Raw genomic sequence first — 21,758 nt, forward strand, 5'->3', positions numbered from 1 at the left:
TTCCTCTCTCTAAAATCTGAATTTTGGAGAAAACGTGGGCTGCTAGGGTTTTATTTTCTATATATACCAAGGGAAAAATGGGTTGACCCAACTTGAAAACGGGCAGGATTGTTCTACCTTAAAACGTCCATATCTCCCTATCCCGACGTCGCCTGTGAACCCACAACCTATGGTTGGAAAGGTATTTCAATTATCTACAACTTTCATTCTTTGAGTTTTCCCAAATTCTCAACTTACGATGGGGTTATGGCCTCCCGAAGTCAGGTGACCCGAAACTCAACTGCGGACCAAAACACGCCCATGTTACGGTCCCGTAACACAAGGGACGGACCGTAACTTGGCGTCGTACCTTGTTGAAAATTTCCAGAAAGTTTCTGGAAATTTTCCCCATGTTACGGTCCGTAACACAAGGTACGGCCCGTAACACGAAGGACAGACCGTATCTTGGGACCGTATCTTGATGAAAATTTCCAGTGAGGTTCTGGAAATTTCGTCTGTGTTACGGCTCACTGTTACGGCCCGTAACACGAGTTACGGTCCGTAACTCGTCACTGTAACGCAGACAGATTTTTCCAGCGTACAGGCTTCAGTCAAATGGGCATAACTCTTTGCACAGATGTCCGTTTAATCCCCATAATATACCGTTGGAAAGCTATTCAATAGGGCTACAACTTTCATCAAGGAGGTTCTTCCAGATTCGCAATGGATCAAGGAGTTATCGCTGCCCGAAATAAGCCTATCAACCATTTTTGCAAACGCTCAAACCTACAGTGTTTTCACTAGACTTCTAATGATATGAGCTTAAACTTAGTTCCAAGATGCGGGGTGTTACAGATCTCTTGATGCTGATGGTCTAGGACCCAATATATGGTATATAGCACAAATTACTGTAGCATCTTTGGCAATGAACCATATTTATTTATTTTTTTGTTGCCTAGCCTTTGGTCTAATGGAAGTCGGTAAGAGCTCAGCGCGTGATGTGTGGGTTAGACACGTCATGGGTTTGAACTCCGTAGCAGACAAAATCCTTGTATTTTTGGAGTGGAGAAGGATAGAGAGACAGGTTCACTATCCAGAGAGTTTCTAACTGTGTTCTACTGAGGAATTTCTCAATTGTCAAATATTTTTTTCTTGTTTTTGTTGATAAAGATCGACGATTAGGGTAGAAGATTAGCAAGTAGTCAAGCGATATCTAGTTTTCCTTGTCAGTACTATTATTATTACTATCCTATTATCTTAATTTTCGATTTTTATTACCACTTGTTCCTTTGCTTCAGTTGTCACATAACAGTTCTCGTTTTATTGATTCTCTGCATAACAATTCCCATACAATTATTCCATGTCTTACATTCCTGGCATGACTAATGCATCAAATCAAATGACCCTTTGGTATTTCTTCGAATACATACCGATACTATCAATTTAAAATGTCTGTCACACATTTTACAAATTTTATTTTATGTAATAAATCAAAAGCTGTCTATGATTTAGAACTTTGGGAGAATTAAGCTCCTGACAAAATACTCAGTAATATGATTTAGCTGACTCAGTTGCATGATAGCTATCAAAGAAAACATATTGTGAAGTATTTGAACACAGTGGAGATGTTCTATTACACGAGATTCCTGTTTCAAATATTCCAGTTCCACAACAACCTCTCAGGGTTTCTTCAAATCCTGTCATATTTGTTATGAAAAATTAAAAAACAGTTTTCTCAGATTAATAAGAAGAACATAAGGTGATTTGGGGAGGTTTTTAACGTATAAACTTGGTTGAAATTTACACTCAAGGATGAGCCTCAATTATCAATATATGAAGTGAGCGCAAATCTTGGAAATCAAGGTCCATATCCCAATAGAAGCGAAAAATAAATGTTAGGTAATTAATTTCAATTTGTGTAAGCGTCGGTGGGGGGAGTTATTTGGTACGATAAAAATAATAGGTAAACAATGAAATGGTTGAAGTGTGTGCAAACTAACACACTATTTTCATATAAAAAGAATCTTGATGTAAATTGTTCATGAAAGTTCCCACATTTGTCAAAATGGATTGTTTGTTCATTGTATAAGACAAAAACTATGTATATACATGGGATTAAGTCAAATATTAGTTGTTGACAAACTAAATTTGATTTTAGAAATACATGGTGTTTTTTCTTTAAAAAAAGAAGTCATTTGTTACCTTTTGTCAAATACGTACTGTTCCACTTCGTCCGTATAAATTAAGTGAGATGTTTAGTGAGAATTAAATAGTAATTTAAACAGAGACCCGATGGTTAAATCTACAGCAAAAGGCCAAATATACCCTTGTACTATGGAAAAAGAGCTAAATATACCCCTCGTTATACTTTGGGTTTAGATATATCCACGTCGTTATACTTTGGGTCCAAATATATCCTTGTCGTTATACTTTGACACATATATACTCCTAATTTAACAGAGGGACACATGTCATCATCCTATTGGTCTATTTTAAAATATTTCCTAATTAATTAAAATTTAACCCATAACCCGATATCCGATTAAAAAATCCGTACCCACATACTGTTAAACATAATGTGAAGATAGAGTGAAAATAAAAAAAAAACTAAGCTAAACAATAAAACAGTCTTTTCCCAAAAAGTGTTAAAACCTTAAAAAATACATATAATATGAACCGAAAATAGTGTAAACTAGTATTACGACGCATTCACACAAAGATGTATTAATTAAGACGGAAAATAAGTCAAGCATAATGTGAAGTCGAGCAGTCGCCGAAGCTTGCTTGTTAGTATAAAACTAACAAAACCTCAAACCAACTCAAACTTCAGAGAGACTTGCGAAGGCAAATCCGGGTTGGTTGCCGGGACGTCTGGCATAATAATTTCGAAAAGGCGAAATTGGATAACTTCTTTGGCGAGACACAGAGCATACATATTATATATCTAAACAACTCAGATTGAAGCGTTGAAGATTATGTTGCTCAGATTCTTAAAAATGTTGTTATACTCGTGCCGGATTTTTGAAAAATATTACTATTTTTGAAGAATCGAACACGTATCGGACGATATTTTCAAAGTGTTCGAGCAACATAATTGAAAACCATAGTTTATACTCTCTCTTTTTTCAGATCTACCTTTATTATCCCAATTTTCAACATAAATTAAGTTAAATGTTTAAGGAGAGATACATGGTAAATTTGACCAATTCATTTCATGATTAACAATAAAGCAGTTCTTTTAAGGGGTATATAAGAATTTTAAAAGACAGATAACACGAACTGGAGATAGTATCAAGTAGTATTACGATGTAGGTCACACAAAGATGCATTAATTAATAATACAGAAAATAAGTGAAGTGTAACGTGAATAACTCAATTAAACTATTGAAAATGTGCGTTGCTCGGACTATCCAAAAATGTTATTGTACTCGTGTCAGATCCTCAAAAATACACTATTTTTGGAGAATCTGATACCTATCCTTCGATATTTTTAAAGAATTCGAGCAACAAAGTTAAAAACTTACCATATTTTTGTGGATTATTGATGAGGTCTGATAAAGGAGTATATGCATCCACATACAAGATTTTGCTGCCTGAAAGTTGTGTTTGTAAATGTGGCAATAATTCTTCGAAGTTTCTTATTATAAGATTAGAATCTGAATTCTCTTTTTCAGTGCAACTTCTATGAAGTGGAGATTTTGCTATTCGAACTGGAAGACAACCAAGTGGAGGAATTGAAGTCCATTCATTATAATCTCACGACATCCAAGTTCATAAAGTTCCTTGTAAAAAAAGATAAAAGTAAAAAAGAATTACATAATTATATTAGTTATAATGTAACTATAGGTAAATATATACGACATTACCATTAGAAAATAAGTTTTCGACTATCACTCACATAAGATTTCTATGGAGAACACTATAAAAGGTAAAATTTAAAATCTTGAAGATAAGGTAAGTTACATGCTATAATAGAAAAAGATAGCATGATAGTTTAAGATTTCTTTATGTTGTTGATATAGTTACTAAGCGCTAACTTGCTAATAATAGCATCTACAACATGTTATCAAAGATCTCATAGTAGTGAAAAATACTTTGTATAGTATTACTGTATATAACTTAATTCTGAGCGATATAGTACCTAAATTTTGTCATGATAAAAAGATTGATTTTCTTTTAGATTAATCAAAAGTAACTATTCCAATTTTAGGAATTCTTTCCGGAAGTTAAAGTTAAGATCTCAAGGACAAGCTAACCTTGATATATACCTATGTAAAGGGAGAAAGTCATTGGCATCAGAACCAAGTAGATTGTTTTAATTAAGTATTTGGTGAAATAATCAAAGTGTGTGCAAATGTAACACCCTAAAAAAAATTAATGTCAATCGATTTTAAACACGAGAAAGATATTGGATGTATAAGGCTGCAAGCCCTACACATTACTAATTGACGCTTTTTAAAATCGTGTAGTCCTAGATCCAAAATGAACAATATCACGAATGAGGTGACATGTTACGACAAATTACCTCGGATACCATTTTTGTGAAACACTGGAAGATAATTTTACCTTGTTACAAAACATAAATAAGAAAAAAAGAGACCAGGATGTGATAAAGAATTACCTTGACAAAATATTTTAGCTAGTCTAGAATAAAATCTTGATACTCCTTCTTGTTGGAGCATTAGAGAAATTTAAGATAATATCATTAATCCCTGAATTAACATAAACCAAACTACCTTTCACAATTTCTTTAGCTTCTTTTTCTCCAAAAAAAATCCTTTCAATTTCTCCAAATACTCATTGAAATATTTTGTTTCGTCGTTGAAATTGGCAAATTTCCCTATAAATTGAACTTGCTAAATTATCAAATCGTGATCCAGATGATCCAAAATTAACTCAACTTTTAAAATCCTTTTTCGATAAACTTGGGTTTAAATATGGTGGCACACCATGTTTTTTTAGTTTTAATAAAATAGCCAATATGTCAGGAATTAATTTTCCATTTGAAAATCTACCTGTTGGGACATGATTATAATAATCTACTCCATAAGGTGAATGATTGGCTTTGAGTGAGGTGGAAATATAATTGTTATTTCCAGCGTCAACTCTTGAATCACATAAAATAAGAATTGATGTAAATTTGAGCATGGACTGGTTTTTAGTTGTGTTACACAAAAGAAGGGCAAAATTTAAGAAGGAGGAGGAGGAGGAGGAGGAGGAGGAGGAGGAGGAGGAGGAGAAGAGGAAGAAGGAGCAGAGGAAGTAGGAGGAAGAAGGAGAAGAGGAAGAAAACTTGCCATGGCTTAATACTAAATTGAACTTACTATGGTTTTAATATTCACTCTGACAAAAAAAGATTCATGAGCTTAATTTTGATAATTTAAAGATAGGTGGTTATGCATACAATTTATATTATACATATATATAGCGATATATGTTAGTGTTCCTTTTAACTTTATCACATAATGGACAAATGTTATCTCTTTTGTGTTGAGAAATATTGGAGAAAGAAATACACGGAATGAAAACTGTTTACTCGAAGAAACTAGTAGCAATTTTCTATGGTGAAGAGCAAAGTTTTGTGATGATCACTTAATGAAAATGAGACATATATTTTCTTTTCTTTAATGTTCATGTTCTTTATTTTAACCAACCAAACAAGAATAGAAAATTTTTCCTTCCTTGCCTAACTTATTTTTTTGATTTGTCATTCATTGTTCGGTATCCGTATTAGGGCTTAACTAAATATGGATTTGCACCAAAAGTGGACAAGGCAAAGGCTCTATAGGGGAAGGAGTCTAGGAATTATATGAGACAGAATTAGATAAAGGATGTTTGGTAGAAGACCTGACTATTTTTCTATGAGCAATAGGTTAATCTAACTCATTAGAAAATATAAATATCTCACTAGCAGAAGATGAACCTTCGGCAGATTGCATAATGACTTTTTCTGCTCTATTTATCCTTGAGTACATCATCAAATCAGGTCTATCCAAATGCCTAATAATCTCCCCGTGAATTCTTTCTTCATTGTTCCCTGTTTCAACAGTGGAACTAGGGAGAATCATTTCTTCCCCATTATTACTCTCCTCTTGAAAAGGTGAGGTGTAATACCGAAATAGGCTCAGACTCTTGAAAGGTAACATCCATACTAACAAAGGATCTCCCGGAGAGAGGATGATAGCATTTTTACTCTTTCTGTATAGAAAAATACTCAAGGAAGACACATTTAAGGGCTCTCGAATCAAGTTTCCTAAAATTCCTGGTGTGAATAAAGCAGACACACTCAACACCTTCAAAGTGAACCTTATCAGAAGGCATAGTATTCAAAAGTCATGACATAACAAGGGAATTATTAGAATCTCATTGACCATAGTTAGTATCAGTCACGACAAGTACTTTTTTTTTTCAGAAGCATAATCAAGTATTTTTCTACATTTAACAAAAAATAAACAAGGTATGTACCAGCCCCAACCAATTTTACAACACTGATTTGTAAGGCTGAGTTATTATCTAATGCCTTTGTGACCCCCCCCCCCCCCCCCCCCCATATTTTAAATAGGATTCCAAATTAGAAAATAGACTTTCCTAGAATTTAGAAAGAATTTATCTTCAAATCAGTCTCTCAGAGAAGAAGAAAAAAAAACTGAAAATAATTGTCGGACAAATCTATTTTTCCTAAAAAAAAAAAAAGATTTCTTTCGTATATCAGTGTTGTCTTTATATACCATGAGAAGGGGTTTTATACAAGTGAATCCTATCTAATTAAAAAAATAATTAATTACGATAAAAAAATGATATTCCTACAATTACTCTAGGAAAAGAAAAAATAAAGTTTTCTAAAATCATGCAAATTAATTCACACAATTAATATAAACTTACATGTTGCTGTATTGCTTCATCACTGCTAATATTTAAGGTCTCTTTGATTTTAATCAGAGCTTTTGATAGCCATTGCGTTTTTGTTACCAAACCATATGCACATAGATATGCGCTCTCCAAAATAGTTAAATGTTAGCTTCATGCGTAGCTTCTTTTCTTCTAGTTTTCCAAGTAGATCTTCTTCTTTTTGTTCCCTTTCCTCCCTTACTTTTCTCCAAATCTCAGATTCACGGGGGTGAATTTGCTCTTCTCTTCGCCTTGGCTCTATCGAAAAGCCGTTTGTAGTGATGAAAGCTTCTAGATCTGGTAGACTGCACCATTCATTTCAAACCTTGGATCTGCAAAAAGAGATGTCATATTTTTTTTTTAAAGCGATTGACTAATTTTAGAAATGCATTAGTAGAGTTACCTTTATCATTAGTGATAATGATTGTCTGAAACTGGAAATTGAGATTGACCTACTGCACAGCCAAAAGATAAATTAGCTAGCGCAATGAAGTAGGAATACTGTGGTCAAGCCCAATGTCGCAATCATGGAAACATCCGATTGGTCATTTGTGTGCAACAGCAAATCATATTAATGAGCTTTAACAGTAAGAAGCGGATCAGCCTATGCAAGCTTGCGGAGAATTCTGATGATGAGGACCTGCTCGATTATATAAGAAGAGGGTATCCACTGAATGAGAACCCATTCTCCTTTCTGGATTACGTTGTAAACAAGTAGGCATAGGCCTAGCTGGAGATTTCTTTTCTTTATACATCCCTTGCATTTTGGCTTCTGTAATTAGCGTATTGTCTATGTACAGTTATGTTATCCTCACTAACTCTATGCATTTATGTGTTTGGTAATGGGAGCTAGTTCAAAATTTAAAAAAAAAATACAAAGAGAATAATTAGTGTACGCTGAAAAAAAGGAATAAAATATGAAATCCCAGATTCGGTGGGATCTTCTTTAATTATCAATCAATGCAGAATTTTATAAATGTGTTAATATCAGTGTTTTAAAAGACAGGGGCGTAAGGCATTTTACATTTGCCACGGTGAGGCGTAAGTCCCGAGGCACGAGGCGTAAGCCCAATGGATATTTATTTTTAGTATTTCATAAAATATTATAATTACAATAAATATTTTTAAATAAGTAAAATTACATAAAAAAAAATAAAGAAAACTGTAAATAAATGACATATAGTAACAGTATTTATATTAGTGAGGATCAATTCAAGTCAATAAGATATTAGCCATGTGTTTTAAAGACATTACCTAGGATGTTATTGTAAAAACTTTATTTAATAATATGAAGATTTGAGTAGTTTACTTCAAAGTTTTAAAATATTGCTCTTAAATCTTAGATAGTGTTTTTTCTTTCTTTTGTTATATATATATATATATATATATATATATATATATATATATATATATATATATATATATATATATATATTGTACTTCTTTACAATCTTCAATATTATCTAAGAGAAACTTAAACTATAAAATTCATCGGTAAAACTTTTGAGGCCCTAAAACAAAAGCTTTACTAGTCTCGCTCTTAAGTCACCCCTGCTTACAACTTGTAATTATATATAGCATAATTTTACAATTATAAACAATACAATGAAATAAAAGCTATTATGGAACGCAAATCAACTCTAACATCTTAACTTTCAAACAATGAAACAATCACAATAATATTACTATCATACTATTCATTTTATATCAATAATTATTAGTATTATAATTAAAACGTAATTCCATCATGAATAAAATTAAAATTACTTTCAAATGGTGAAATAATAATATATGATAATTTTGATGCATAGGACAAAAGACCAATGACAAGTGAAAATGTACAAACGGCTATGTATTGTTAAAAGAAATATTAAGTGATATTCACCCTCACGATGTTCTCAAATAGTAAATATGCAATACTACGACTTGTTATTTGAGTTACACTCAATCTTCTTATTTTTATATATGAAAAACTATTAAGTATCATTCATTTGTTAAAGAATTATGAGGGTCAACGATTTTAATTAAGGAATTTAACATATAATTTGTGTAAGAACTATTAAACAAGCCCCAAGCATTGGGTGTTAGGTATATTTAGGGCGTACAGTCAGGCACTTAGGGCGTAAGCCTCACAGGAACTAAGCCCCACACGTGAGCCCCAAGGCGTTGCCAGTGCCTCGCCCCGAGACGAGTCTTGAAACTGTCTTTTATAAATGTGTCATTTGTGTTACTAAAATCTATAAACGTGTTGTACCTAGTAAAAAATCTCTTTATTAATTCAAAAAAAAATTGTTGGTGGACCGGGCCAGTGCCCCGGTGAGCCAAAACCCGGGCCTGTTGGTGGGTCGGGCTACAGGGCTACATAGCATGTCCGGCCCATCCCCCTAAATTATTCCACTAGCCCAGCCCACTACCCCCTACCGGGTTCCGTTCCGAGTAGGGTTAGGTGGGCCGAGTTTGGGCCGACCCAGCCTATTTGACAGGTTTAGAATGAACGCATATTATAAGGTACCTGTATTATTCGGTGAGATAAATCACTAAAAATCTTCTTCAGTTTGTCAAATTACATTGTTACTTGAATATTATGTCCGACTCATAAGGGGATTATAGATGTGTTGTTCAGTTGATTTAAGATAAACGAAGCATGACTAATGCATCAATAGGGCAGCATCATAACTTTCTTGGGAATCTTTTAAAAAGTATTTCAGAATTCTACAACCTCAAAGAGGGACTAGTCAATTTTATTTGCATTAGAAAATGTTGTTTCATATATTCTATCATTGTTATCGATATAAACACTGTAAATGTCTAAAAGTAAAACGATGACTATCTTATATAGTTCTTTTTATGAATCACTTCAGATTATTTACTATCAAATTATTGTTCAAGTAGAATGCACGACTATGCACACTTGCGTCAAGTGCGATAAACTATTATAAGCCAGTTTGAATTGGCTTATTTTAGGTGCTTTTAAACCAAAATGGCTTTTAAGTATTTTTGTTTGGGTAAAATAAGAAAGCGTTTTACAGTTTAAAAAATAAAAATAAAGAAGTGCTTTACTTGGTTATAAGACAAAAATAGTAAAAATAAGCCAAAAACCATAAGTTCGAAATTCTAACTTATAACTTTTCGCTTATAAGTCAAACAGCATAAGCCCATCCAAATAGGCTCTATACTCGCACTTTATAAACTTGTTTTCTCTCGATGTTCTTGACTCATTGAACATTAACCTCTGATAACCCCAATGGTTGAATGAACTTGTTCTGCTTTTACCTTTTAGATTATAGAAGTTAGTTTAAAATACATTGCGAGATGGACATGTTTTTAATTTTCTGCTCTTTTGTAGAAGAATTTCTTGATGAATTCCATATAATTTTGGTCATATTTGAACAATTCAAGTAGATATTTACAATTTCTATTGTTGCTTCAAAAATTTTGGTATGCCTTTGTGGCTGATAAATGGAAAATTTGGCTCTTGGGACAGCCTGTGCACTAGTTCATGAAATGCTTTTAGAGATCACTAGTCATCTTATTAAATCTATGTTCCCTGAGAATTCTTGAGGCAGAGGCAAATATGGATGTGGAACCCCCGAAACGATGTGGATGGGAGTGATAGAGGCGGCGGCAGCGCTGGGCCCGGCGATTCCTCAGACATTGGTTCTACTGGAGGCTGCAATTCCTTCAACATTGGTTCTTTTCCTTTTCGAGACATGCTAAATTGCTTTAAAACAATAAGGGTTAAAATTTGCAGGATGTATCTATTAGGATTTTGAATCCCAAATCCGACCTTTGTAAGCAGATTCCCAGGAAAGATTGGAGAGTCACAGCTGGACCACTTAAATATCAACCTCCTTAGACAGAACCTACTTACGTCGTGATGTAAGCGAAGAATAAATAGCACACACAGATTTATAGTGGTTCACCCTCAATGTGAGAGTTACGTCCACGTTGCTGCTGCAGATCTAATTAAAGAAGAAATATTACAAGTGTTTACAACACTCAACCTCACAACCCCAATCCCAATTACACTCAAGAATTTTTATTTTATTTTTTTACTAAAAAATTCTCTCAAAGACTTCTCTTACTTAAGCCTTTCACTAAGAGTATTTCTCTTAGATTTTTCTCTCTTTGGGATGTGTTGTCTTCTTCAATTTTTGGTGTGTCTAGCAAATGAGAAAGCTTCCCTATTTATAGGTATGAGATGAACCTATTGATGTCATTAGTGACTCAAGCAAGCACTTGACAATTTTCCAAAGACAAGTAAGATGTTTTCTTCCTCAAAACAAGGGAAGTGTTTTCTTCCTAAAATAAGGGAGGTGTTTTCTTCCTCAAAATAAGGGGATGGACCCAATAAATATCCCACTTGAAGACTAATTTTAATTTGTCTTCACACTTTGATCGATGCAGCAGCTATTTCCTACTTTCATACTTCGTGTAGGCCAACTGAAGCTGAGCATAGCTTCAGTTTGTCTATCGTCACTGCCTTTGTCAGCATGTCTACTGGATTCTGACTCCCTGCGATCTTCTCAAGCACTAGCGCTCCATCTTCCAAAGCTGATCTAATGAAATGGTACCGGAGTTGTATGTGCTTTGTTCGAGCATGGTAGACCGGGTTCTTTGCCAAATGAATGGCACTTTAGCTATCACAATATAGCACACTTCCCTCGTGGTCCTGATCCAATTCCCGCAGAAAAGATTGTAGCCACATCATTTCCTTTGTGGCCTCCGTCACAGCAACGTACTCAGCCTCACAACTAGAGAGAGCTACTATCTTTTGCAACTTGGAAACCCAAGAGATTGCAGTACCTCTGAAGGTGTAAACATATCCGGATGTGCTCTTTCTGCTATCAACATCACCACCGTTGTCAGCATCAACATACCCTTGCAATCCTGTTTTTGATTTTCGGAAATACAGAGCTGAACTCGAGCTGCCTTTCAAATATCTGAATATCCACTTCACAGCCTCCCAGTGTTGCTTTCCCGGATTGCTCATAAATTGGCTGACAACTCCCACTGCATGTGCAATGTCTGGCCTTGTACATATCATTGCATACATAAGACTACCGATTGCATATGCATAAGGTATCTTGTCCATCTGCTTCTTCTCATCCTCAGTTGTCGGCGACTGATCCTTTGACAACCGAAAGTGTCTAGCCAAGGGAGTGCTGACTGGCTTGGCATCATGCATGTTGAACCTTTTGATAACTTTCCTCACATATTCTTCTTGTGAGAGTTTGATACCCTCCTTGCTTCGATCGATTCTCATCCCAAGGATTTGTTTTGCAGCTCCCAAATCCTTCATTGCAAACTCTTCCGATAACCCTTTTTTCAACCGATCAATCTCCTGTAGGTTTGCTCCTACGATTAGCATGTCGTCGACATACAGTAGCAGTATCATGTACGAGTCTTCAAATTTCTTGAAGTAACAACAGTGATCTGCCTCGCACCTTGAAAAATCAGCTTTCTTCATAAAGCTGTCAAACTTTAAATGCCACTGTCTTGGAGCCTGTTTTAGTCCGTACAGACTCTTTTGAAGTTTGCACACCAGATTATCCTTTCCTTTGACTTTGAATCCCTCCGGCTGTTGCATGTAGATTTCCTCGTCTAGATCACCGTGAAGAAATGCAGTTTTCACGTCCATCTGTTGCAGATGTAGATTTTCCTTTGCTACCAGTCCAAGAACAGTTCTGATAGTCACCATCTTGACTACGGGAGAGAAGATCTCTGTATAGTCGATGTCTTCTTTCTGTTGAAATCCCTTTGCAACCAGCCTTGCTTTATAACGCTTGCTTCCATTGGGTTCTTCCTTTATCCGATAAACCCATTTGTTTTGCAATTCCCTCTTATCCTTTGGCAACTCGGCTAATTCCCATGTATGATTTGCCGATAGTGAATCCATCTCATCTTTCATTGCCAGCTCCCACTTGGTCGATTCATCGACTTACATTGCATCTTCATAACATTCCGGCTCCCCTCTATCAGTGAGTAGAATGTAGTTGAGGGATGGAGAGTACCTGTGAATCGGCTTCCTGATCCTGGATGATCTACGTAATTCTGTGATTGGCGTCTGCTTATTTGTTTCAGAATCGGCACTTTCATCAGCACCTTCTCGGATTGTTTGTTCCTCTGCCTCGGCTGTACCTGGTTGCGACTCAGGTGTCGGGAAGTCCCTCAAATCGACTATTTCCGATTCCTTATCCTGACATTTTGAATTTTTTTGCAACTTGTCTTTGTATAGTACCTCTTCGTTGAAGACAACATTCCTGCTTCGGATGATCTTCCGATTTTGTTCATCCCAAAATCGGTAACCAAGCTCGGTGTCACCATAGCCAATAAAGTAACACTTCTTGGATTTTGGATCAAGCTTTCTTCTAGCCGTATCATCATTATGAACATATGATAAGCAGTCGAACACTTTCAGAAATGAAAGATTTACCTTCTTGCCACTCCAGACTTCTTCTGGAATTCTGAAATCCAAGGGAACTGACGGTCCTCGGTTAATTAAGAAGGTCGCGGTATTGACTGCATCTGCCCAGAATGTCTTGGGCAGTCCAGAGTGTATTCTCATACTCCGAGCATGCTCGTTCATCGTTCGGTTCATTCTTTCGGCTATTCCATTTTGTTGCGGCGTTCCAAGAATAGTCTTCATCATTGATCCCATTATCGGCACAGTACCGTTTGAAATCACCATCAGTGTATTCTCCGCCGTTGTCGGACCTCAAACACTTCAACTTGAGGTTTGTTTCATTCTCAACCATGGCTTTCCATCTTTTGAATACACTAAACACATCGGATTTATTTTTCATAAAGTAAACCCACGCCTTCCTGGTTGAATCATCAATGAAGGTCACGTAGTAGTGTGATCCTCCAAGAGAGGGGATGGTGGTAGGTCCCCACACGTCTGTGTGCACCAATTCCAGCTTCTCGACCTTCAAATCCCTGCCTGCATTTGAGAAGCTTACTCGCTTTTGTTTTTCGAGAATGCAGCTCTCACACGTATGAAGGTCCACCGTCTTCAGCTCCGGAATTAAGCCATTTGTCACCAACAGCTTCATCCCCTTCTGGCTGATATGTCTCAGCCGACAATGCCACAAATCTGTCTTCTTTGTGTTGTCAACCACAGCAACAGTATCACGACAGCTAGTCGTCATGTAGAGAGTGTCAATCTTATTTCCTCAGCCAACTACCATAGCACCTTTCGCCACCTTCCAAGACCCATTACCAAAGTTGAGATCATATCCCTCACCATCAAGCTGACCTACTGAGATCAGGTTTCGCATCAGCTTTGGAACATGTCTAACTTTTGTAATCTTCCACGAGGATCCATTTGACATCTTCAAATTAATGTCTCCCGTGCCAACAACGTCTAGCTGCTCTCCATCGGCTAAATAAACTTTGCCGAGATTCCCAGCCACGTAGTTTGTCATTATATCATGATGTGGGGTGGTATGAAAGGACGCTCCTGAGTCAAGCACCCAAGATTCTATCGGGCTGTCAACCGATAGCAATAACGCATCGCCAATGTCTTCCGTAGCAGCGTTGATTCCAGCCCCCTTGTTGTCCTCCTTCTTTGGCGCCCTGTAGTTCTTCTTGAAGTGACCTGGTTTTCCACAGTTCCAACACTCAAGTGTTCGTCCTGGTCTGGATTGACCCCTGCCATTCCTTGACTTCGATCTGCCCCTATTTCAGTTGTAGTTTCTGTCATAATTTCTGCTTCTGTTTTCAACATTAAAAGCAGAACTCGTCGATGCCTCTCCAGAATCTGTCCTGCGCACCTCCTCAGCAAGGATACGATCCCTAACATCGTCGAACTTTAGTTTGTCACTGCCGACAGAATTACTAACCGCTGCTCTCATTGGCTCCCAGCTATTTGGTAAGGATGCCAACAAAATTAGAGCTTGTACTTCATCATCGAAATTAATTTTTACCGATGACAATTGATTTACAATGGTATTGAATTCATTTATGTGTGCAGCAACATGAGCATTTTCCATCATCTTTAGATGAAATAGTTTCTTCATGAGAAATACCTTATTATTTGCCGAAAGTTTCTCATACATATCAGACAATACCTTCATCATATCTGCGGTGGTCTTCTCCTTTGCCACGTTGTGAGCAACGTTCTTCGACAGCGTTAGCCGAATGACTCCCAGAACTTGTCTGTCGAGGAGATCCCAATCTGCTTGCTTCATCTCCTCTGGTTTCGGACTCAGAGGTTCATGAAGCTTTCTGCCATATAAATAATCTTCAATTTGCATTCTCCAGAACGCAAAATCTGTACCATCGAATTTACCGATGTCGTGCGTCGTACCATCTTCGCCTCCCATCGTTTCTAAATCACAACACAACCTGTTGCTCTGATACCAGTTGTTAGGATTTTGAATCCCAAATCCGACCTTTGTAAGCAGGTTCCCAGGAAAGATTGAAGAGTCACAGCTGGACCACTTAAATACCAACCTCCTTAGACAGAACCTACTTACGCCGTGATGTAAGCGAAGAATAAATAGCACACACAGATTTATAGTGGTTCACCCTCAATGTGAGAGCTACGTCCACGTTGCTGCTGCAAATCTTATTAAAGAAGAAATATTACAAGTGTTTACAACACTCAACCTCACAACCCCAATCCCAATTACACTCAAGAATTTTATTTTATTTTTTACTAAAAAATCTCTCAAAGACTTCTCTTACTTAAGTCTTTCACTAAGAGTATTTCTCTTAGATTTTTCTCTCTTTGGGATGTGTTGTCTTCTTCAATTTTTGGTGTGTCTAGCAAATGAGAAAGTTTCCCTATTTATAGGTATGAGATGAACCTATTGATGTCATTAGTGACTCAAGCAAGCACTTGACAATTTTCCAAAGACAAGGAAGATGTTTTCTTCCTCAAAACAAGGGAAGTGTTTTCTTCCTAAAATAAGGGAGGTGTTTTCTTCCTCAAAATAAGGGGATGGACCCAATAGTATCCAATACAACGAAGTCTTTGTGTTCCATAATGAGGTTAGCACAGTTTTCCAATTAAGTTGGCTCCCAAACAGTTCAAACGTGGAATATAAGTGAAGCTCTGATGTGATCCCTATACACAAAAGGAAAGGCACTGCATTATAGGATATTCGAAAGAGGTGCTACTCTAGTGGTTCAAAGTCTGATGAATAAAGATCTCTTCATCCCTTAAAGTGCTTTAGACATTTCCTGAAATGTATAAGCTGCCTTAAAAATCTCTTGTTTACCTTTTCTTTTATTTTTCACCTCTACAAAAACCCATGAAATGCCTTCAACATTTTCTGGAGCAGTATAAGCACCTTAAATAAAAATATTTTCCTTTCTTTTCTTTTGCACCTCAAGGAAACCCATAAAGTGCTTTCAGCTATATCTTAGGGATTTCAATCAGTTCACTTTTAAAACTCTAAACCTAAAAGCATCAAACAGAAACAGAAGCATTTATCTTCTTTTTTTTTTTTTTTTTTTTACTTACTACTTTCAGTCATAGCTAAAATAGTTTCATCTCTAAAACCCTAGTGCTTTTAGGATTCACCTACTTCTAAATATTAAAACCCAAAAAGAACTTGCAGACCAGGCTGCATTATAGCTATTAATATCAATCGGTAGAAAAGCCACAAAGATTACCTAAACACAAACACAAAACTTGAAGCTGAGTGTCAAAAAACTATAGTGAAACCCCACATTTTTTTAATATCTCAACTATTTAGGAGATAAATAAAAGAAGATGAATCAATGTTAAATCAAGAACAGAGAAAGACTTACAAAGCAGTGTAGCTTTTGCTTTGCTTTGTTCCTTTTGGGGTGATGTTTTTTAGAGCTTTTCACGAACAAACAGAGAGCAAGAGGTAAGAGCAGTGAGTGTTAATCCTTGTCAAAATTCAGCAGCTCATTGAAAAAAAGATATCAAAATATACACAATGTATTGACTCAATGGAACTGTGACATGTGTTAATGAAAAAAAGTTGTAATTACTCTATATTTTGATATTTTAAAATGTATTTGTTGATACTAGTATTAGTACGTCTGCTGACATATAAATTATGATTTAACTTATTTGAGAACAACAACAACATACTTAGTGTATTCACACAAGTAGGGTCTGGGGAGGGTAAGATGTACACAAATATTACCCCTATCTCTGTGGAGTAGAGAGGTTGTTTCCGATAAACCTCGGCTCAATAGGAGTAATCAAAGTAGTGTTGAAAGAAAAATAACGACAACAAAAGGTAAGATAAACTAAGCAAATAAAGCAACAGTAGCAGTAAGAAATGAAGAATACGATATAAAGTAATACTACTAAATAAGGATGAGATGGGTATAGGAGACTAACCCCCTATCTCTCCCCCTATAAGAATACGGCAAAACTCAACTACCTATCACCCTTGTACCCTAATTCTCGGCTTTCATATCTTCCTATCTCATGTCCTCAGTAAGCTGGAGATGAATCATGTCTCGTCTGATCACCTCCCCTCAGTTCTTTTCCGGCCTACCTCTACCTTTCCTAAAACTTGCTATAGCCAACCTCCCACACCTACACACTGGTGGATCCGTGCCTCTCTTCTTCACATGCATGAACCATCTTAGACTCGCTTCCTTCATCTTGTCCGCCACGAAGGCCACTCCCACCCTGTTCTGGATAACTTTGTTCTTAATCTTATCCTCCTAGTATACCCACACAACCATCTGAGCATACTCATCTCCGCCACCTTCATCTTCTGAATATGTGCGTTTTGACTGGTCAACACTCTGCCCCATATAATAAAGTAGGTCTAACCACCACTGTGTAGAACTTACATTTGAGCATTGGTGTGACACATTCTTATCACATAGTAATCCAAATGTGAGTCTCCATTTCATCCACCCCGCTCCAATATGATGTGCTACATCATCGTCAATCTCCCTGTTACCTTGGATTATAATGTTTTTGCTGAGTGTGTATTTCAATTTGTCAATTTAAAGTCATTTACAGGTTAATTACTCCAACTATTTTAATTTAAAAATAAGTATTTTGCTTTGTGAAAGCCAAGAAGTTTAATTAGTTAATTATGTGCCTCAATTTTACTCTAAAGATGGTTTTAATCTGGCTAAAATTGCAACAAACAAAGAATGGCTACAATATTAAATCCAATTGTGGTCACTCTTTAATCTCCAAGCCCACTCCTTTCCTTCCGTTATCTCCTCTTTTCAGCCCAACCAAATCGTCCAACATCCGCCCAGCCCAAGACGACCCGACCCACCTGATTTTTCTCTCTCTCACCGAAATACATGGAATTTATTGAAGGTTTGAATAGTCTTAGTAATATTGATCCATGTTTTGGTTTCAAAAACCCACCTGCTTGGTATAGTTTACGCTATGGTTCTTTCCTTTAAAATAGCTAAATCTTGTTTAATTTGAAAGGGTAGAATAATGTGGTAGTCATGTATGTCTAACAGTAAAAATGTTTTCTTATGTGTTCAAGGGTTCTAAAAGAACCCAAAGCATTGTTTTTCTTTCAAAAGTGCATTTACTGAATTTACAAAAGTTTAATAATGAGTTTAGTTCTAAGGTGGTATTACCCTTAGAATTCTTGTATGTTTGCGACTTTGGATCGAGCAAACCCCTTTATTGACAATATTTCTCTTGACATTACAGTTTGTTGATTAGAATACTAACGAGTTCAATGGACTCCTCATTTCCCATTCTGTGTTGGGCCATATTCGAGTCGGGTCATTTGCACATTGCCTTTCAAAGGCATTGGTCTTTAACTTTTTCTCCTCAAATTGTTGGTATTTAAGTTTTTCCCTTCGCCTAATAACCCAAGGTTTTGGGATCGAATCCCGGCTCAGTAAAAAAAAAAATCGCAAGGCAAAGGTTTGTAGCAAAATTAAGCTTATTCGGTCAAAAAGTTAGGCCTTAAGGTAGAGGTTTACCTTAAGGCAAACTTTTACCAAAATTAGGCCTATTCGGGCAAAAGTTAGGCCTTAAGGCAGACTTTTGCCCAAACTTTGCCTTAAGGTAGAGTTTGAATCAAAACTTTGCCTGGCGAATGTAAAACTCTGCCTTGCGATTTTTTTTTTAATTTTTTACTGAGCGGGAGTTCGAACCCGAAACTCATGGATTTTTAGGCGAAGGGCAAAATTAAAGACCAACAATTTGAGGGGCAAAAATTAAAGACCAGTACCTTTGAAGGACATTCTGTGCAAAAAAATGATTTGAGGGCAATTTGCACGATTGTCCTTATTTGGGAGTGATCTTTAATTTTTCCCCTCAATTTGCCGGTCGTTAATTTTTGCCTTCGCCTAAAAATTTCTGGGTTCTGGGTTCGAATCCACGCTTAGTCAAAAATTAAAAATTGAACTGGAAAATCAATATTTGCTTTAATCTTGGGATAAGGATGAGGTAATTGCCGTTTGAAAATATTGTTAAGAAAAAGAATACAATTAGGGCAACAAGTATTTATACGTTTATTTAATTTTAATAAAACGAAGTAAATAAGTAATACTCAAAAATGTTAATCATAAGCTTAAATACTGAAATAATTTCAAGCAATAGAATAAAAGTTTCAAAATTATATCCAACAACAAAAATGTTCCTGCAAATAATATTAACCCGTGCTTAAAAAAGTTGTATTTTTGCACTTGATGTCTAAAGGAGTTCCATCTGAGGGTAACTTTAAATCATAGTCAAAATCTGAGGACCAAAATTTGGACCTTTTTACTTGAAATTTTGGATACTTAGAGTCCACCTATTTCATGTTGGAACTTTATTAGGAGTGAGAGTAGGTAAAAGACGTTTTCTTGACGATAAGGATATAAACAAATCAAAAGTCAAACGAATGGTAATATAAAAGTGGAATTATGAAATTATAAGCAAGAACATAATGGAAAAGAGAAAAAACACCTAATCGATTGTTGTATAAAATAGATTTTGTTATGAAGTAAAAACGGATTTAACAAGATAATACAATAAAATTTAAATTATTATTAGTTATATTTATTAATTAAGTTAACAAAAATGCGGGTCAAGTATGGACTTACACGTGCATAAAAGCCCCCCAATTTTTCTAATTAGATCCTCCGCTATAAGAGTGATAATTCTTATAGACATAAGTTTCCAGTTCTGCCTATGTAATATAGTGATCTTGTGGCAAACATAACTAGAACATTTCAGATTTTCTTTTGGTCAGTTTTGGAGAGATAATGGTGAAATTTATTAAATAAAAAATTCATCATTAGCATATCTATCGATCGATAAATCGATGAAATCTAGCATATTTTCTCTCTTGAATATTGATGTTTGTAAAAGTTTGTTATATAAGTGTTCTGGATCATACAAAGTATCTGATAACATCTTTTGAATATAATTACGTGTCTTGTGATCAGGGGCGGACCTACCTTATTAGGAAAGGGGGCACGTGCCCTCGTTAACTTTGGAAAAACCTGTATATACTTTTGTATATACCTTAAATATCTATCATATATTTAAAAGGACTTTTCTAACATATCCGTCAGGTTAGCTCATTCGGTTAGCGTGCCCTCAGTTCCTTGAACTCTGCTGCGCCTACCCAAGTTCGATTCTTGGCTGAAACATACTTTCTTTTGGCATTTTCGCTTTCAGTTGACAATTGAAAAATGCATTAAAAAAGGTGTTGTGCCAAGTTCGAACAGGCAAATTATCGCATAAAAGGGGTGCCCAAACCACAGAACAAGTGACATCTCCTAACATGCATCTGATCTGACTTTGGTGGTGTCTCCGTCGTCGTCTTCAAATCCTGGGTCTGCCCTTAAATTTGTCAGTAAATTCTACTCAAACATTCGAAACTAAGGACCAGTGGCGGACCCAGGATTCAATGGTCCTGGGTGCTCACCTTAAAATCAACAAAAAAATATTGCTTTAAGTAGGATTTCAACTCAGCTCCTCCATGGCTTGGCCTAAAGCCTACAACCTTTTAAAGTGACGAAAGTAGTGGAGGCACACTGTAGAAGCTACATATGGTCAGGGGTAAATGTTATCACCAAAAAAACTTTGGTGGCATGGGATAAAATGTGTGGGAGGCATGAATTTGATCAACCTGCATGTGTGGAATAAAGCAGCACTTGTCAAAAGATTCTGGGATCTGGCACATAAGCAGGATAAAATATGGATAAAGTGGGTGCACATGTTCTATTTAAAAGATCAGCAGTTGGATGCAGTCACAATTCCCCAACAAGCTAGTTGGGTGTTGAAGAAGATATTGGAAGCTAGAGGTACCTGGAGTTCACTATAACAACCTCTCAAAGTTGATAAAAGTGTTATTAGACAGATCTATTTGCAGCTTTTAGAGCACAAAGTAAGAGTTCCCTGGAAGTGCTTAATGTTTCAAAATGCAGCAAGGCCCAAGGCTGTGGTTACACTATGGTTACAGGTGCAAGACAGGTTGCTAACCAAGGACAGATTTGTGACATGGGACATGAATATAGATCCAGTTTTCCTTTTCTGCAATGGGTTCTTGGAAACCATAAATCATTTGTTTGTCCATTGCCCCTTTGCATGTTCACTATGGGCTAGGCTATTTAACTGGATAAGAAGAGCACCACCAGTGACTACTAGTTGGGATGATCACCTGAAGTGGATCATCTAGAGCAGTAAAGGGAAAACACAGGATGTACAAATTATGAAACTGGACTATGCTGAAGGTGTGCATGCTATATGGATGGAGAGAAACAAGAGACAATTTGAGAAAGTGACAAAAACTGTGGAAGCAATAGCAAAGGAAGTGGCACTCACTTGCAACACCAGAGAAACCCCTGGCATTAGGAGACTACAATAATGCCCTTTCTAGCTGTTAGATGTACTTGAGTTTATTTGTCCATCTGTTAAGGACTGAGCTATGTACCCTTTTGTTTGGGGATAGTTTGCTTCATATTCAGAA

At 36.2% G+C, this 21,758-nt stretch overlaps 1 pseudogene; it reads right to left on the reverse strand.

Annotated features, from left to right (window-relative positions):
- Positions 1 to 1,469: 1,469 nt before the first annotated feature.
- On the reverse strand, positions 1,470 to 5,166 carry LOC132601224 (GDSL esterase/lipase At1g58430-like; annotated as a pseudogene).
- Positions 5,167 to 21,758: the final 16,592 nt, after the last annotated feature.

This window comes from Lycium barbarum, chromosome 7 (genome assembly GCF_019175385.1).
Source record: "Lycium barbarum isolate Lr01 chromosome 7, ASM1917538v2, whole genome shotgun sequence".
Taxonomy (NCBI): Eukaryota; Viridiplantae; Streptophyta; class Magnoliopsida; order Solanales; family Solanaceae; genus Lycium; species Lycium barbarum.